The following is a 17,146-nucleotide window of genomic DNA, read 5'->3' on the forward strand; positions in this document are numbered from 1 at the left end:
TGCCAGGATGCTCCATAAAATAGTGACCAGTTGTTTCCCTGCACTCCATATACACTGATCAGCCACAACATTAAAACCACTGACAAGTGAAGTGAATAACATTTATTATCTCATTACAATGGCACCTGTCAATGGGTAGGATATATTAGCCAGCAAGTGAACAGTTAGTTCTTGAATTCCATGTGTTGGAATCAAGAAAAATGGGCAAGCGTAAGGATCTGAGTGACGAGAGCCAAATTGTGATGGCTAGACGACTGGGTCAGAGCATCTCCAAAACGGCAGGTCTTGTGGGGTGTTCCCGGTATGCCATGGTTAGTACCTACCACAAGTGGTCCAAGGAAGGACAACCGGTGAACCAGTGACAGGGTCATGGGCGCCCAAGGCTCATTGATGCACGTGGGGAGCGAAGGCTACTGAAGAGCTACTGTAGCACAAATTGCTGAAAAACTTAAAGCTGGCCATGATAGAAGGGTGTCAGAACACACAGTGCATCGCAGCTCAGACCAGTCAGAGTCCCCATGCTGACCGCTGTCCATCACCGAAAGCACCTACAATTGGCACATGTGCATCAGAACTGGACCATGGAGCAATGGAAGAAGGTGGCCTGGTCTGATGAGTGTGCATAGTTTACCTGGGGAAGAGATGGCAGCAGGATGCACCATAGGAAGAAGGCAGGCCGGCAGAGGCAGTGTGATGCTCTGGGCAAAGTTCTGCTGGGAAACCTTGGGTCCTGGCATTCATATGGATGTTACTTTGACATGTACCACCTACCTAAATATTGTTGCAGACCATGTACACATGGCAACGGTATTCCCTGATGGCAGTGGCCTCTTTCAGCAGGATAATGCGATCTATCTATCTATCTATCTATCTATCTATCTACAGCTGTGCTCAAAAGTTTGCATACCCTTGGAGAATTGGTAATATATGTACCATTTTTAAAGAAAACATGAGTGAGCAGGCAAGACACATTTATTTTTATTTCTTATGGGATTCATATACAACTGTAGGTTATAACAGAATGGCACAATCATAAAACAAAACATGGCAACAAAGAAAAAAATGAAATGACCCCTGTTCAAAAGTTTTCATACCCTTAGTTCTTAATACTGTGTATTGCCCCCTTTAGCATCAATGACAGCGTGCAGTCTTTTGTAATAGTTGTCTATGAGGCCCCAAATTCTTGCAGGTGGTATAGCTGCCCATTCGTCTTGGCAAAATGCCTCCAGGTCATGAAAAGTCTTTGGTCGTCTTGCATGAACCGCACATTTGAGATCTCCCCAGGGTGGCTCGATTATATTAAGGTTAGAAGACTGTGATGGCCACTCCAGAACCTTAACCTTTTTCTGCTGTAACCACTGGAGGGTCAACTTGGCCTATGGCTTAGGGTCATTGTCATGCTGGAAAGTCCATGAGCGTCCCTTTTGCAGCTTTCGTGCAGAAGAATGCAAATTGTCTGCCAGTATTTTCTGATAACATTTTGCATTCATCTTGCCATCAATTTTCACAAGATTCCCCGTGCCTTTAGAGCTCACACACCCCCAAAACATCAGTGAGCCACCACCATGCTTCACAGTGGGGATGGTATTCTTTTCACTATAGGTCTTGTTGACCCCTCTCCAAACATAGTACTTATGGTTGTGACCATAAAGTCTATTTTGGTCTCGTCACTCCAAATTACAGTGTGCCAGAAGCTGTGAGGCGTGTCAAGGTGTTGTCGGGCATATTGTAACCGGGCTTTTTTGTGGCATTGGCACAGTAAAGGCTTCTTTCTGGCAACTCGACCATGCAGCTAATTTTTGTTCAAGTATCATCGTAATGTGCTCCTTGAAACAACCACACCTTCTTTTTCCAGAGCAGCCTGTATTTCTCCTGAGGTTACCTGTGGGTTTTTCTTTGTATCCCAAACAATTCTTCTGGCAGTAGTGGCTGAAATCTTTCTTGGTCTACCTGACCTTGGCTTGGTATCAAGAGATCCCTGAATTTTCCACTTCTTAATAAGTGATTGAACAGTACTGACTGGCATTTTCAAGGCTTTGGATATCTTTTTATATCCTTTTCCATCTTTATAAAGTTCCATTACCTTGTTATGCAGGTCTTTTGACAGTTCTTTTCTGCTCCCCATGGCTCAGTATCTAGCCTGCTCAGTGCATCCACGTGAGAGCTAACAAACTAATTGACTATTTATACACAGACACTAATTGCAATTTAAAAAGCCACAGGTGTGGGAAATTAACCTTTAATTGCCATTTAAACCTGTGTGTGTCACCTTGTGTGTCTGTAACAAGGCCAAACATTCAAGGGAATGTAAACTTTTGATCAGAGCCATTTGGGTGATTTCTGTTATCAATATGATTTAAAAAGGAGCCAAACAACTATGTGATAATAAATTGCTTCATATGATAATTTTTTTTTGCATGATCAGTCATATTTTCAAAATCAATGCCAAAATGTATCTATCCATCTATCCATTCATCCATCTGTCTATCTGTCTATCCATCTATCTATCTTTCTATTTGTCTGTCCGTCCGTCCGTCCTTCCATCATCTATCTATCTATCTATCTATCTATCTATCTATCTATCTATCCATCCATCCATCCATCCATCCACTCAAGATATACAAGATCCCTTTTTTTATGTTTGCCCATTGTTGTGAGTCTGTAAGTCTACGTTTGGTACAAGGGAAAGAATATGTAATTATTTTATTTCCCTTGAAACCATGTCTCTTCTTTAATGACTAATATGTTAATTAAAATACTTTATTTCTCTATTCAAAAACAGATGTGCACTATTCTCTACACATCACACACGTGTATCTTCTCGCACATGCGTGACCTGGAATCTTTTGTGCTATATCTTCACATCATCATAGGGAATGAAACTCCTTTGGTGTAGACCCTGAGGGATGCACATTCACTTTCGCTGCTGATGTAAGTTTTTGCTCTCTTGAGACTACATCACTTGTAATCATGCCATGCATTTGCAAAGTACAATATTCTGTTTTTAGAAAGGTAGGGAGAGGATGCTAATGACTTTGATGGAGTGTAACTAGTTCTGATTGTATGCAGTATGAATAGAGCAAAAAAGGAAAAAATACAGAGGCTGAGGTTGTCTGTGTTCATGTATTAGGTATGCTTGTCAAGCATTTATATTCCACTAGGATTTAGAAATCTCATCCTCCATTTTGCGTATTTAAACTAACGGCAATTGGTTACGACGTGCAAAAAACAATTTGCGCCATTATAACATGAGTTACCGTTTAAACTAAACACTTTGAATGAGAAGGGTATTTGGGAGCTTCTGCTACAGGAGAGCTTATTGGTGAATAACAGTTTAATTGTCTTTCTGTTCTCATCACACAGACATATTGTATAACTTCTGATGCCTTGGAATATAGTGCACAACATGGATATGGACATGGATTTTTAATTTTTTTATTTGTATTTTTTTTTTGCTCTGTGAATTATTTTATGTTTCACAAAAAAATAACAGCGTACAGATTTGGAATGACATGAGTGTGAATAAATAATGACATAATTTTCGCTTTTGTGTGAAGTATTTCTTTAAGAAAAAAGTATGCTGATGAGACAAAGCTGTTGCTGGCCATGAAATGATGGAAAGGTCAGGGGTATCACCAAAGGGCTGAGAAGGGATTTAATGTCAACATGACTGAAGCATTGTGTGTGTGTTGGGGGGGGGATGTTGTGTGGTTTATGAGAACATTTTCTTAGGTTACAAACTGGTAATTACAAGGGTATTATGCTATAAATGTGGTTTATGAGGACATTTCTAGTGTCCCCATAATTCAAATCGATTAAAAAACATAATAAACAATGTTTTTTTTTTATGTAAAAATGCATAACGTTTTTTTTGAGGGTTAGGTTTAGGGGTAGGGTTAAGGGATAGAATCTATAGTTTATACAGTATAAAAATCATTATGTCTATGGAGAGTCCTCATAAGGATAGCCGCACCATTATGTGTGTGTGTGCGTGTGTGTGTGTGTGTGTGTGTGTGTGTGTGTGTGTGTGTGTGGGTGACAGGTCATGTGTCTTCTGATTGGTGCTATTTGTTCACCTCCGAGTCACATTATCTCCCCCCACCCTTTGACACAGTTACTGTCTAAGACAAGCAGGAAAAGGACTCCGGACAAAAGGAAAAAGGACCTGAGGATTGATTTTTGGGGGGCAGCAGTCTTATTTATACTCTGGGCTCTATCATGTTGATTGTAACATGAACACTAAAACAACCATAAAAATGAATGTTTAAACAACTTTACAGCTCAAATAATACACAAAATATAATGTGCTTTTATAGTGCTTTTATAAAATTATAAGCTTCACATTTCTGCCTTTAAACCTTCAAAAAATTGGCCCCAATCACTCTCATTGTAAGTGCCTCACTGTAACCTTGATTTTTTTCCTTTTTTTTATTTATTTTTGTTTTTTTTAAAGAGGAACTAGTCAAATTATTCTTATTTTTTTGGTAATCAACATTATGCCTCAAATGCAGTTGACTGAGCTTAACTTGTATTGAACCCGCAATACTCTTTTAACTAATGTTAACATACTGTATACAACTTTTCATGTAAAAAATGCTCCGCTTGGCATCGTGCTTCAGCCGTGAATATATTCACAATATAGCATGGCCTCTCATGCCTTATTTCTTAAATAAATGCTGCTCATTGTTAGTTCATGTTAACTGCAGTATCTCATGGGCAGAAGAAAATATTAATATTAATTAAGAGTGTATTTACCCCCAGTTGTGTCCTGAGTCCTGAGAGTCCTGGGAGTTGAGTTCTGAGTGGAGTTCGATTTCTCTTCCTCGGCTTCTCCATGCTCCACTTCCTCTTCAGCTCCACGCTCTTGCCCTCGTGGCTTGCAGCCTCGCCCCGGCATCTCTCATGTTCCGTACCATGTAGAAGTCCAAGAAGGCTCGGACGCCAAGGTCAAAGGAACTTCTCTTCTCTGCACTACGACCCACACACGTGACAGGAGTTCAGGTGATCAGTCTTCCATGCGGAAGGCCTCATTTCCAAAGCCGCCTCATCATCCATTGATGCAACAGACAACAAACCATCCACAATCTAACAGATGTCCAAAACATCGATGGAACGAACTTTCTAAAAAGACCCAAAGAACCAAGCAACACAAGGAAATGCAAGGAAATGCAAGTACATCTCCAGACTTTGCTGAAAGTGCTGGTGTCTCTCTAATATAATTCGGGTTACCCAATTGCACATTGAGTTAGACTGAATTAAGCATTAATGGTTCTTAAGGCATTATCTACAGACACCGTAGAGTTCATTTTCTCTGTACTGATCATTTCTTTCACATTCTGTCACTTTACTCACCAACCTGTTTCATGTTTGTAAGTGTTAGATTAGTTTTTATGTTTAGAATAGCAATAAAGTCTTGTTTGTATTTAAAGATAATTTGACTGTGGTATAATTTGATAAACTTGTCACTTGATTTTTCAAAGATCTGGCCCAGAAGTTATACTGAAAATATGTGCGATATTATTTTCAATAAGCCATGAGAATAATATTATTCCAATAAGTGAATTAATCATAATTCCCTTATTAAAGCTAATTCCTTACAATAGAAATTGTGAGTGGATACAACGAGACGTTGTATTACGATTTTAATGGTGGAGAATTTTATTCAGACAAATAACCTAATTATTTGTCATTTATCTTTCTTATAATGTTGTTGAATGTTTTGTATACTTTAATCTGTACTGTGTACATCTACATTAACTGAAATTCCGACATAACTAATGAAGTTAACTAATTGTATTAAATACAAACTTATTGTAAAGTGTTACTAAAATATTTTACAATAAATTCATAAATGCATTTTTTTTTCTTCATAATTTCATAAATGCGAATCACTATCCAATAAAATTTAGATTTTCAAACTATTTTTCTTCACAAACTCCATTGGAGGAGCTAATGAGTTTTCAGCATTGATATTGTTTGTACACTTGTTTTGCCCAAACTGTCTTTTACATACACTCACTGAGCACTTTATGAGGAACACCTGTACACCTACTTATTCATGTGATTATCTAATCAGCCAATCATGTGGCAGCAGTGCAATCCATAAATTCATGCAGATACGGGTCAGGGTCTTCAGTTAATGTTCACATCAACCATTTAGAATGGGGAAAAAGGTGATCTCAGTGATTTTGACCATGTCATGATTGTTGGTGCTATATGGGCTGGTTTGAATATTTCTGTAACTGCTGATCTCCTGGGATTTTCATGCACAACAGTCTATAGATTTACTATAAAAAAAAAAAAAAAAACATCCAGTGGGTTGCAGTTCTGTGGACAGAAACACCTTGTTGATGAGAGAGGTCAACGGAGAATGGCCAGACTGGTTCGAGCTGACAGAAAGGCTACAGTAACTCAGATAACCATGCTGTACAATTGTAGTGAGCAGAATAGCATCTCAGAATGCACGACATTCTGGATGTTTTTTGTTTTTTGGGGGGGTTCTAAATACAATTATTATTTAATTACTTAATTGTTAATTTGTATACACAATTTACAATCATATTTAATCAAACTACACAGTGATGACTCTAAGATTTTATATATATTACAGTTTCATTTTCTGTTAATGCATGATTTTCTTTAAAGCTGCTTTTAAACGATGTGTGTTGTGAAAAGCGCTATACAAATAAAAATGACTTGACAACATGTCGAACTTTGAGGCGGATGGGCTACAACAGCAGAAGACCATGTCTGGCACTTTATTAGGACCATAGTGTTTCTAATAAAGTGCTCAGTGAGTGTATACTGCAGCTTTATACACATACACAAAGATACATAACTAACACAGAAAGCAGTCATACTGTATATCCGTAAGCAACTTTCAGTACTTATGTTTTCCACAAAAAATACTCAGGACTGTTTGTGGCAAAGGGTCTTATCGTTTTGACTGGTTAGCAGGGGGTAGCTGATATTACTGTGAAGATGAATGCCTGGCAGGGTGGAAGCAATCTGCTCACCCTCACTCATAGAGGAGTCTCAACACCTGCTTTAGTTCCTGCTCCTCCTCCCTATCTGCTTTTCGCTGTGTGTCATGTCTGGGGTTGTTCGCCACCCCTTTATAATTGGCTGTTACTCTGTAACTTTCTCCCCTTGCAATCATTATATTTCTGGAACTGTGTGTAAAAATTTAAAAATAATTTACTGGTAAGAAAGTTGTTCTTTCTTGCTTTGAATTTCTTAGTTTCTCAATCATCCTTTGTGGGGTATACAGCAGGGATTTGTGTAAAGAGAGCAAGCTCAGTAGTTCTTAAGCAATGAAGAGAGAGACGTCTGGTTGGGGTAGAGTGATTCTCTTGGGGCTTTAGGGCTCATGTAGTGAGTGTCTCTGTTGTCTGGACAGGTGGTCCTCTGTTAGCTTCTGGGTCCGTTTATGTTGTTATGGTGGGTGCACATGATTTTCAATGTATCACTGAATAGTAGCAACAACAGTATGGTGTCATTATCTAAAGTCCCAGATATAGATCTAAAGCCAGTATGTATATCTTATAAAGAATATTAGAGAGCCCCTAGTCTTAGCATCAGACCCACAGTCCATGTGGGGAGCCCACAAACCATCCACAGTTTGTTCCCTGACCATCTGATGCATAGTACACACAATACAAATGGCAAGGGCTGACTAAAATCGACCATTGGAATCTGATTGGCTGACCAACACTGCTGTCCATTTATTGTGATTTTTCCAAGATAGTCAATAGAGCGCAACAGTCTGGTTCTGGAAGTAGAATCCCATTCATTTTCTTCATAGGGGAACAGATATTTAATGACAACTTAAAAACCTTTTAAAGACAGACCTACCATGAGCTCTGAGGTTGTTAATTTGTGGTATATGCCTCTGTTGAAGCCATCAGTCAGCGTTATTTCATTGTAATATAAAAAGAAAATGTGTTTAATAGCAGAATTTCTGGTGAAAAGGTACACAACCCATGATCATGAAGGGAAACTACCAATCAGAGAATCGCAGCGAACAAAGCATGCCAAGCGTGCTCTGCAGCAAACACCCTGACGCACTGTAAATGACACAATCAAGTCAGTCTCCCTACACTCTAATACTACTCATATACTCTATATGGCCAAAAGTTTATGGACACCCCCTTCTAATTAACAAATTTGGTTACTCCATTAAATCCAGTAAAGAAAAATCTTTATGTTTCTTTACGTAATGGCTTGGACTTTGTGTGCTTCCAAATTTGTGGCAACTGTTTGGGGATAGCCCTTTTCTGTTCCAGCATGACAATGCCCCTGTGAACAAAGTGAGGTCCATAAAGAAATGGTTTACTGTGTCTGGCATGGAAGAAATTGACTGGCCTGCACAAAGCCTAGACCTGAACCCCACTGATCACTTTTGAGTGAACTGGAACAGCAACTGTAAGTCAGGCCCCGTCGACCAACATCAGTTCCTGACCTCACTGATAGCCATGTGTCTGAATGAGAGCAAATCCCTGCAGCCATGTTACTACATACAGTATAGTGGAAAACCTTCCCAAAAGAATGGAAGCTGTTATTACAGCAAAGGGGGAAATTGATGCCTAAGGTTTTGAAATCAAATGTTCATCAAGCACATATGGTGTCCACAAACCTTTGGCCATATAGTGTATTTGCATATATCTGAACATTTTGCAATGAAATAGATTGTTTATATATTGCATTTGCTATATTATCATGGTATCAACTATTTCAGATACTGCCACTAAACGGCACATAAAAACTAAACAAAATGCGATTGGTCACTCAGGCCATCTAAGTTGCAAAATGGACCAGACTTTATGCCGATAATCAAAAGTCTGGCTATGCAAGACTAGAGAGCCCTATATTGTGTTTAATAAACCATAGTGCCATGTTGATGTTGACATGGTTTTATTAAAAGTGCCAATTTCCTTTAGTATCACTCTGCAGTAGAAGAGCTTATACCCAATCCTAAATTGGATTTAAACCACAGAATGCATGCAGGCATTTGGTTAAGAAATGTAAGTCTCAGTGTTAAAACCATCAACATAACAAAGGCAATAAGCATGCCTACAGAGCCTGTTAGATAAGTCAGGCAGCAAGCTATTGATGCAGGGCATTGCAGGCGAGGAAGCATCTGTGGTGTTTTTTAAGGTCACAACTTCATCTTTCTGCTGTTCTGTTTATATGCAGAAACAAACACAATATATCAAGCTGTCCCATTCACTATATAAGCCACAACAGTGTTTTAAGAGCACTGACCAATGGCCCATTTCATGTCAGAGAAAAAAAAAATTACCAAGACTAGTGCTCCATTGAAAACTTGATGTTTCGACCTCAGCGCTCATAGTTAGTAATCCTTCTGCAATGGAAAATGGAGAATGAAGTTATTAAGAACTTATGGGGCAGATCTTGCAGCTATACCCTAGAAATAAGAAAAGGAAGTGGGAACATTTAGTTTCCTCAGTGAAAAATGACATTATGGCTTTGGATTGCATGGAGGGGGTCTGAACACAGTACCTCAGAGTGTCACCCTCCTTTGCCTTGCTAAACATCTAACCACCCTCCGTGAAGAATGGAGTAAAGGATTAAATCGTGAATGAAATCATCCCGAATCGCAGAGAGGTAGAGGCTGATCTGATGCGGGGATTGTGGCTTGGACTAGAGGTGGAGGGATACAGCTTTGGTGGGGGGTGTCACAGTAAGGAAGTTTGAATTGTAATGCAATGATAGTATGGATAAGCTGGCACAGTAGGCTTCTTGTATTCCTGTATTTTGCAACCTGCTCTTATAGAAACACATTACTATGCCTATGTTTATGCAAAATGATTTTTACTTGGTTTAAATCGAGGAAGTTTCCTGGTAAAATAAACACTTAAATTCCTCACACAACACTATCTTATGACATAAAAAAAAAAAAAAAAAAAAAAAAAAAATTGCTTGACTTTTTAATGTTTGCATTACATAATCACAACATTTATAAGCTTGTTCAAGCATAATCAAATTTTGCAGTAGTTAAACTGATAGAGCATTGCACTTATGATGCAAAGGACCAGTGTCCAAGTCGTGCACAGCATACAAGTTGACACATGCCTCAAAAGTGTCAAAGAAGTTGCACAAAATTTCATCTCACTGTGGCAGGGCGGAGGGCGATTAAGCCTAATCTAATAAGGCTGATTAAGCCCGAGAGGGATAAGGCCGACCGGAGAAAGCAGTGCAACAGAGAGAGAGGTACGGACAGCTGTCCGACACCTGTGTGTGTTTGTGTCTTTTTTGGTTACGTTTATCATTAAACTATCATTTATATTGTCAAGCCGGTTCTCGCCTCCTCCTTTCCATTTACCTTGTTACACTGGTGCTGAAATTCGGGAAGGAGGAGGGATGCGCTGTAGTAGAGTCCTCACCACTACCATCCACCCCAACGGAGCAGCCGCGGCCATCCGCCTGCTGCCTGAGAGCGGAGGAATGGTCTCCGACCGCGAGGGGAGGAGGGGCTCCCCGGCCTGAGAGAACGAGGGAGGAATGTGGCAAACAATCCTGCTATTGGATTTCTGGTTTACTATCAACTTAACACCTCAAACTGAATATCTTTCAAAGATTTGATGCTACCTACCTGGAACTCCTGCAAGTTGTGTAACAGCAGCCAATAAGATTTGTACTACACTACATGGCCAAAAGTATGTAGACATAAACCAAAACACCACACCCATATGTGATTGTTTATTTTTCCAAAGACGGTAAAGAACATGTGTGATGGGGCCTTGACTTGCCCAATCTGTCAGACATGAAGTGAGGCATGGATTAGCCTGCCTCTTTGACACTTGTCGAAAGTGTATACAGAATGGATCCATTTGCTATTCTCTCTGGAATAAATGCCTGATTAATCCAGTGATCAGCTCAAGAATCCAGCAGAGCCCCAGTAAATAAACACACACACACAAGCTCAGACACCCAAACGCAAATTGGACCCAACAGCCAACTATTAGTTTGAACCTTCGAGAAAGCATAACATCTAATGAGTTAAGTCAACAGCTTCCGTTTTGCCTGTTGATTTTTGTATTTTTTTCCTGCTTTTTCAAACATTCTCCAGTGGTTCATAAACCAAGTTTCTTTCGGTTTCATCTCCAACAAAAATGAAAAGTCAAGAACTCTATTTATGCATGGTATTCTGCTTTATGCTAAGCCAGCATGCAACCGATTCACAGATGGATTTATCTGGATCAAAATAAGGTTGTCTTTAAGTACTTAAGCTTACAGTAGTAGATTTGTTAGATAGTAGCAAACCCAGCCCATTCTGTTTGTTCCGATCAGAACCAAGCTGTGCACGATGTCTGAAAAAATGGGAATGACAGTGTGAATGCGGCCACTGTAATGCCAACCTGTTGAAAATATCATCTTAAACCAGCATTAATTTCCATTCAGGTTAGTGCTGGTTTGGTGCTGGTCTAGCTGGTGGACCATGATAGCTATACTGATTATCAACAAAAAATGCTGGTCAACTAGCATGGTCTTTCTGGTGAAGTTGGTTGACTAAGGAAGTCTTGCTGTTTAAGGTAGTTAAAGGGAAAGTCTATCCAAAAATTACTCACCTTCATTTTGTTCCAAACACATATGACTTACTTTCTTCCATAGAACACAAAAGGAGATTTTAGGTATAACAAATATTGGGTAGTAATGGACTACATGTTATCTTGATTACATACCTGTAATCAGATTACAAAACCAAGTACTTTTAATTAGATTATATTGCATTTTAAATGTGTGTAATTATATTACAGTTCATTTTTATGGATTACATAGGGGGACTCAGTGACTGACAAATAGCAAGTTTTTGTTTGATTTTTGTGTCTAACATTTAAAGTGAAAGTGAAAAGTGTGAAAGTGTGTAAGAGATTACAAATTGGTACTTAATACACTTAAAATGTTATTTCATAAAAACATGCAATAACTAATCCCGAAATAATCAGATTATATGACCTTAAGTGTGTAATCTAAAAGATTATGTAACTGATTACAATTTTAGTTTTGTAATTTGTAATCAGTACTAGATTACATTTCAGAAGTAATCTACCAAACACTGGGCACAATGTTAGCCTCAGTCACCATTCACTTTCATAGCCTCTTTTTTTTTCTCCGTATGATGAAAGTGAATGGTGACTGAAACTATCATTCAGCCTAAAATCTCCTTTTGTGCTCCATAGAAGAAAGTTTGTCATAATAGCTATGTATGTGAAATCCATTCAGAAGTGCGGGGACATGACCACTGTACAAAATGAGCAGGAAACAGAGCATGTAGGTTATCTCTCTATGACACAGTCTGTCACACATAGAATGGCAGTGCTCTCACCAGCAGCACTCTCTCACTTATCTTTTGAGAAAAACAAAAGACCTCCTGCTAATGAGCAGTACAGGTGACAGGAAACAGAGAGTGAGTCAGAAATAGAGACGGAGTGTGTATGTGTACTGTCACAAATGTGTGAGTGAGAGAGAGAGGACAGGAAGCGCACAGGGTCACCTGCCACTCGAAGCTGTGGTTGAAGCCGTAATGAAGCATACAAGCTGTCATGTTCTCATGGCCTGATAAACAAACTGAGTGAACAGCAGTGACAGATCCAGCCTTCCTGTGAACTTGTAGCATGGGATATACACAGCCACAAACACAGCAGTTCACTCAAAAACAAAATTATGTTATTTACTCACCCTCATGTCATTGTAAACCCCTATGCTGTTATTTTTTGTGTGGAACACAAAAGGAGAGTTTGTGAAGAATCTTTATGCAGAACTTCACAGTCCACACAATGACATAGTGAACATGTCCGTAGGGCTCCAAACACAGGATAAAAGTAGTCCATGCAATTGGTGGACTGTATTCCATATATTCCATTGTGTAAGGAACAGACCAAAACTTGTGTAATTCATGTTATTCACAGAAAAGATTTGCATCTTTGCCATGCAGCTCTCAGATATTCAAACTGGTGCTACACGTTTGGTGCCAAGTACCAACAGCATTTGTCAAAAACGACAATGCCAAAGCTGGCATGTCACTTTGAAGGGTCCATTTTTGAATCTATGTGCCAAACTGAATGAGATTTCAGCTGAAGGTGAAGATTTTCAGTGAATTGTGACTTAAATATTGGTCTAATATTCATACAAAGCTATCAAATTGCTTCTGAAGACTTGTAATATAGCACACAAGTAAAATAGTAGTCATATGGACTACTTTTATGGTGTGTCTGTCATAACATTTATTTTAGGGGGGTCACTGACAAATAAGGTTGTCCAAGGTGATAAACATTAAATCTTTTAAAAATCTAGTTTAAAATACACGTCAAGTTCATAGAAATGTAAGATTTGTGGTTTTATAATTATAAACTTTCAAAAAAGTTTTAAAAAACAATCCTCTCTGTTTTATCCTTTGTTTTTTTTATTCCACCAACAAATACTAACCTACATGTATATTATTAATAAAAGATTTGTCTGCGTTATTAATGCCAACATTTTATTTTTCAAGAACTTTAGCTTTTAATGGGACTGATTTTTAATGAGACGATTAAACCAATTAAATGATATTGTGGCCTATCGTTGCCTTTCATTGCCATCGTCATTGCCATCGTCATTTTTGAACATTGAAAAATGCAGTTCTAAACTTAAATTATTTCTGCCAAGTAATTTCACTGTTTTGAAGTAGCTTAAAAAGAACATTTTGGTAGCAACATTGTAGACAGCAAAATAATATTAATAAAGATCAGTAAAAATTTTGCCATTGATTTGCCTTTGATCATTGATTTTCTACAAGTAACATCTGTGTTGTCTCTTGAAAAGCACCAGTTGCCATTGCAACAGTCAAAGATTGTTTACAGTTTCTTCAGAGCTTAAATCCAGCAGAGAAGAGGTCAGACAAGTAACCACTCAGCAGGTATTATTGCTTGACTTTGAGACCTTTGTATCAGCATGTAAACAAAATAAAGCTATGTACTTGGGTACATCGCTATTTCCATTGTAATGTACTGCAATATTTAGACTTCTCCTCTCCCAACATACCAAGTGGATATTATCACCTCCAAATGGTGTCTCAGATATCCAGATTTATTTCTGCAGGAGGTCCAACTATGCTAACTTTTCTGTTCGCTTTCTGGGTTTTGTAAGGTTATGTTTATGTGTGTCAAGGTGCATGTGTGTATCACTCAGACTCAGTGTTTTTGGCTGAGAGAGGTGCGAAACAGCTGCTGTCTCACCTACTGAGAGACTCTGGCACTCATTCGTAAGCTTTTGAAACCAAGCTGAATGAAAAAAATTCATGCCCTTGTGTGACGGTAAAACATACAACAGGGGAGCGCAGACAGGATATCAGCATTTGTCCTTTATCACAGAGACATAAATCACTGTGCCTGTGACACAGCACTTTAGGGGCTCCCTGTTCTGAATCCCTCCTCACTTATGACAGTAGCATTCAGTAAATTTCAGCACTTTCAAAAATTATTAAAATATAATTTAGATTAAAGGGAATATATTATAGGCTTTTGGCCTTGTGTCTATGTACTCAGTTGAACTTCAATTAAAAAAAACAAGGACAATATGTTTTCCATGACATGGCTCCCTTAAATCTGTGTATACCAAGTGTATTGCTCTTGTGTTTTGATGAATATATTGCAATGTACATAAGAACGACAATAGGCTCAGGAAAGAGAGGGTATTTCAAATGGTAAGTCAAATGTAAGAATCTTTAAGATTTATTTATGACAATGATTGCTTTTAGAGCTTTTGTTTGTTTGTTTTCAGTCCAGGTCTGTTGAGCTTGCAATGATGTTAACAATGCATGCTGGACGCGAATATGGGATTTTGTTATATGGCATCCCATGGGGATTAAAGAAAAATTGAGAGACAGAGAAAAAGCCAGAGACAAGAGGAATCTCACGGGTGTGTGTTGGACAAAGAGAGGAATTTTACTACCCGATTTGGAAGATTATAAATTGTGAAACAGGAGCGCTGGGAGGCATTGTTCACCATTATTCACCATTTCACATTTACCCTAGTCTTCCCATATTTCACAAGCTGGATGCTGCCTCTCTCTCCTTTATTCCAAGTGCTGAGTATGGTACAAATTATGGGGGTGGCAAACCCCCAAGTATATAGTTTGTGAGTAAAACAAATAGGCTGGTTGTATTCACTCTTTGATAGGGGTGTTACGATCCATCGATCTGGATTGATGCATCGATCCAATGACTAACGATCCAATGTTATCGATACAATGCGTAAATATCGATATAGACATTTTTTCAAGATGTACCTTTATTTTAATACTCTCATGTCAGCCACGTCCATATGCATTTCCGTCAGGCGATGAAGCAACCTTATTAAATTAATTTGACTTTATGAGTGCTAAATATGCTTTTCATGTGGGACACGGATGTGCACGGGGTCTTTGAAGCCAAATTGTGTTCTGCTATTCGTACGGTGTGTGCACGTGTCAGCCGGGCTTTCTGCGAAATGTGAGCTCCATTGACAGTATCCGTGCGAGCACATCAACCGGGCACTCCTTAAAATGTGAGCTCTTGTGGCAAACGCAGAGCGGCTCACATGCGCTATTAATTCAGGCTTCCATCGATATCATTGCGCATGAGACCCATTTGAATTTTACATGAGAATTTGTTATTTTAAAGTACCATGGAGAAGTTCAACCATGTGAAACATCTTGACAACGCCGACATTCTGAACAGCACTAACAAGGGAAAGAGAAATCACCTGCTCAGCTCCAACATCAGTTATAAGACTTTACACATCTACACATCAACACCCTTACTAAAATTGATCCCAGTTAACTGTAACAGAATTTTTCATTACAACTGTCGAAGTTGTAGCCAAGAAAACTGTGGATAGCTCAGATGGTTGGAAACAAGTCATGGCTATGTAAGTATTTTGAATTGGACTAAACTGAAAAATTAGCTGTCATCAAACGAGTGATTATTTATCTGTATAATTATTATTATTATTTTTTTTTTTTTTAACATCTGAAGTACCCTATTTTGTTGTGGATGTCCCAATATGTATACAGAGAGCTGAATAAAATAATCAAAATATATTTTAGTTGCATTTGAGGGCAAAAAAAAAAAAAAAAAATTAATTGATTGTGTAAAATAGGCACATAATATCAGAATATCGATCACAGGCCCCTGAATTGAATCATATGTGGCAGACTTTGAAGTATCGGCAAATATTGGATAGCAGACCAAGAGAACGATTCAAGATCGTATCGTGATGAAACGTCTGATTTACACCCCTACTCTTTGAGAGCCTTCCAACAACACATGACACATGGCTATTTGATCAGTTTGATGTTTTTACTGATTGCAATATGTACAGTGCAATTATTTTTATATTTTTAAAAAATGGAACACCTCTGATTTGTCAGGATTTGTTCAAAGAACTTGTTCAGTTTTGGTCATAATACCTGCATGCATTGGAAAGTAGAGCCTCTAAGCTTTCAAATTATACCTATTTTATCTTGGTCAAGACTGTAGTTATTAATCTGTTTACAATTACTTTCTCACGGGCCCACCGGTGGGACCATCGGAGCTTAAAGGGTTAAAAGTACTTTAGATAATTTAATTTTGACTAATTGAAAAATGTTAGTTTTTTGTTAAAGATAGTTTAGATCTTGAATTTTGATTAACGTAGTGTTTTGTTGAAAAGTAGTTTAGATAATTGATTTTTGTTACTTTGAAAAATTTTAGTGCTTTATTTAAAAAGTAGTTTATATAATTTATTTTTTGGTATTTGACAAATGTTAATGTTTTGTTTAAAAAGTGTTTTAGATTTTTGATTAGTTGAAAATCATTAGTGTTTTGTATAAAATAGTTTAGATATTGTTTTTGATTCACTGAAAAATGTGTTTTTTTTTTCTTTTTTTAAAAAAAGTAGTTTAGATGATTATGTTTTATTAATTTAATCACAGTGTTTTGTTGAAAAGTAAATCATTGATTTTTGATTCATTGAACAATGTTAGTGTTTTGTTGAAAAGTAGTTTAGATAATTGATTTCTGATTCATTGAAATTTTGTAGGATTTTGTTATAATGTAGTTTAGATATTGAATTTTGATTCAATGAAAAAATATTAGTGTTTTGTTGAAAGTAAATAATTGTTTTT

The 17,146-nt window shown here is 37.9% G+C and overlaps 1 protein-coding gene across 2 annotated transcripts in view; it reads right to left on the reverse strand.

Moving 5' to 3' along the window:
* lrfn5a (leucine rich repeat and fibronectin type III domain containing 5a) overlaps nt 1-17,146 on the reverse strand; it is a 132,956-nt gene that overhangs the window by 103,436 nt on the left and 12,374 nt on the right. Inside the window, exon 1 of one of the 2 annotated variants that reach the window (XM_051723077.1) lies at nt 4,756-5,858. The exons of the other annotated variant lie outside the window; for it this stretch is intronic. The gene's annotated coding sequence lies outside the window, so the exon portion shown is untranslated. Of the gene's footprint in view, nt 1-4,755; nt 5,859-17,146 lie in introns of those variants that run through there. 2 annotated transcript variants of the gene reach the window in all.

This window comes from Myxocyprinus asiaticus, chromosome 17 (genome assembly GCF_019703515.2).
Source record: "Myxocyprinus asiaticus isolate MX2 ecotype Aquarium Trade chromosome 17, UBuf_Myxa_2, whole genome shotgun sequence".
NCBI lineage: Eukaryota > Metazoa > Chordata > Actinopteri > Cypriniformes > Catostomidae > Myxocyprinus > Myxocyprinus asiaticus.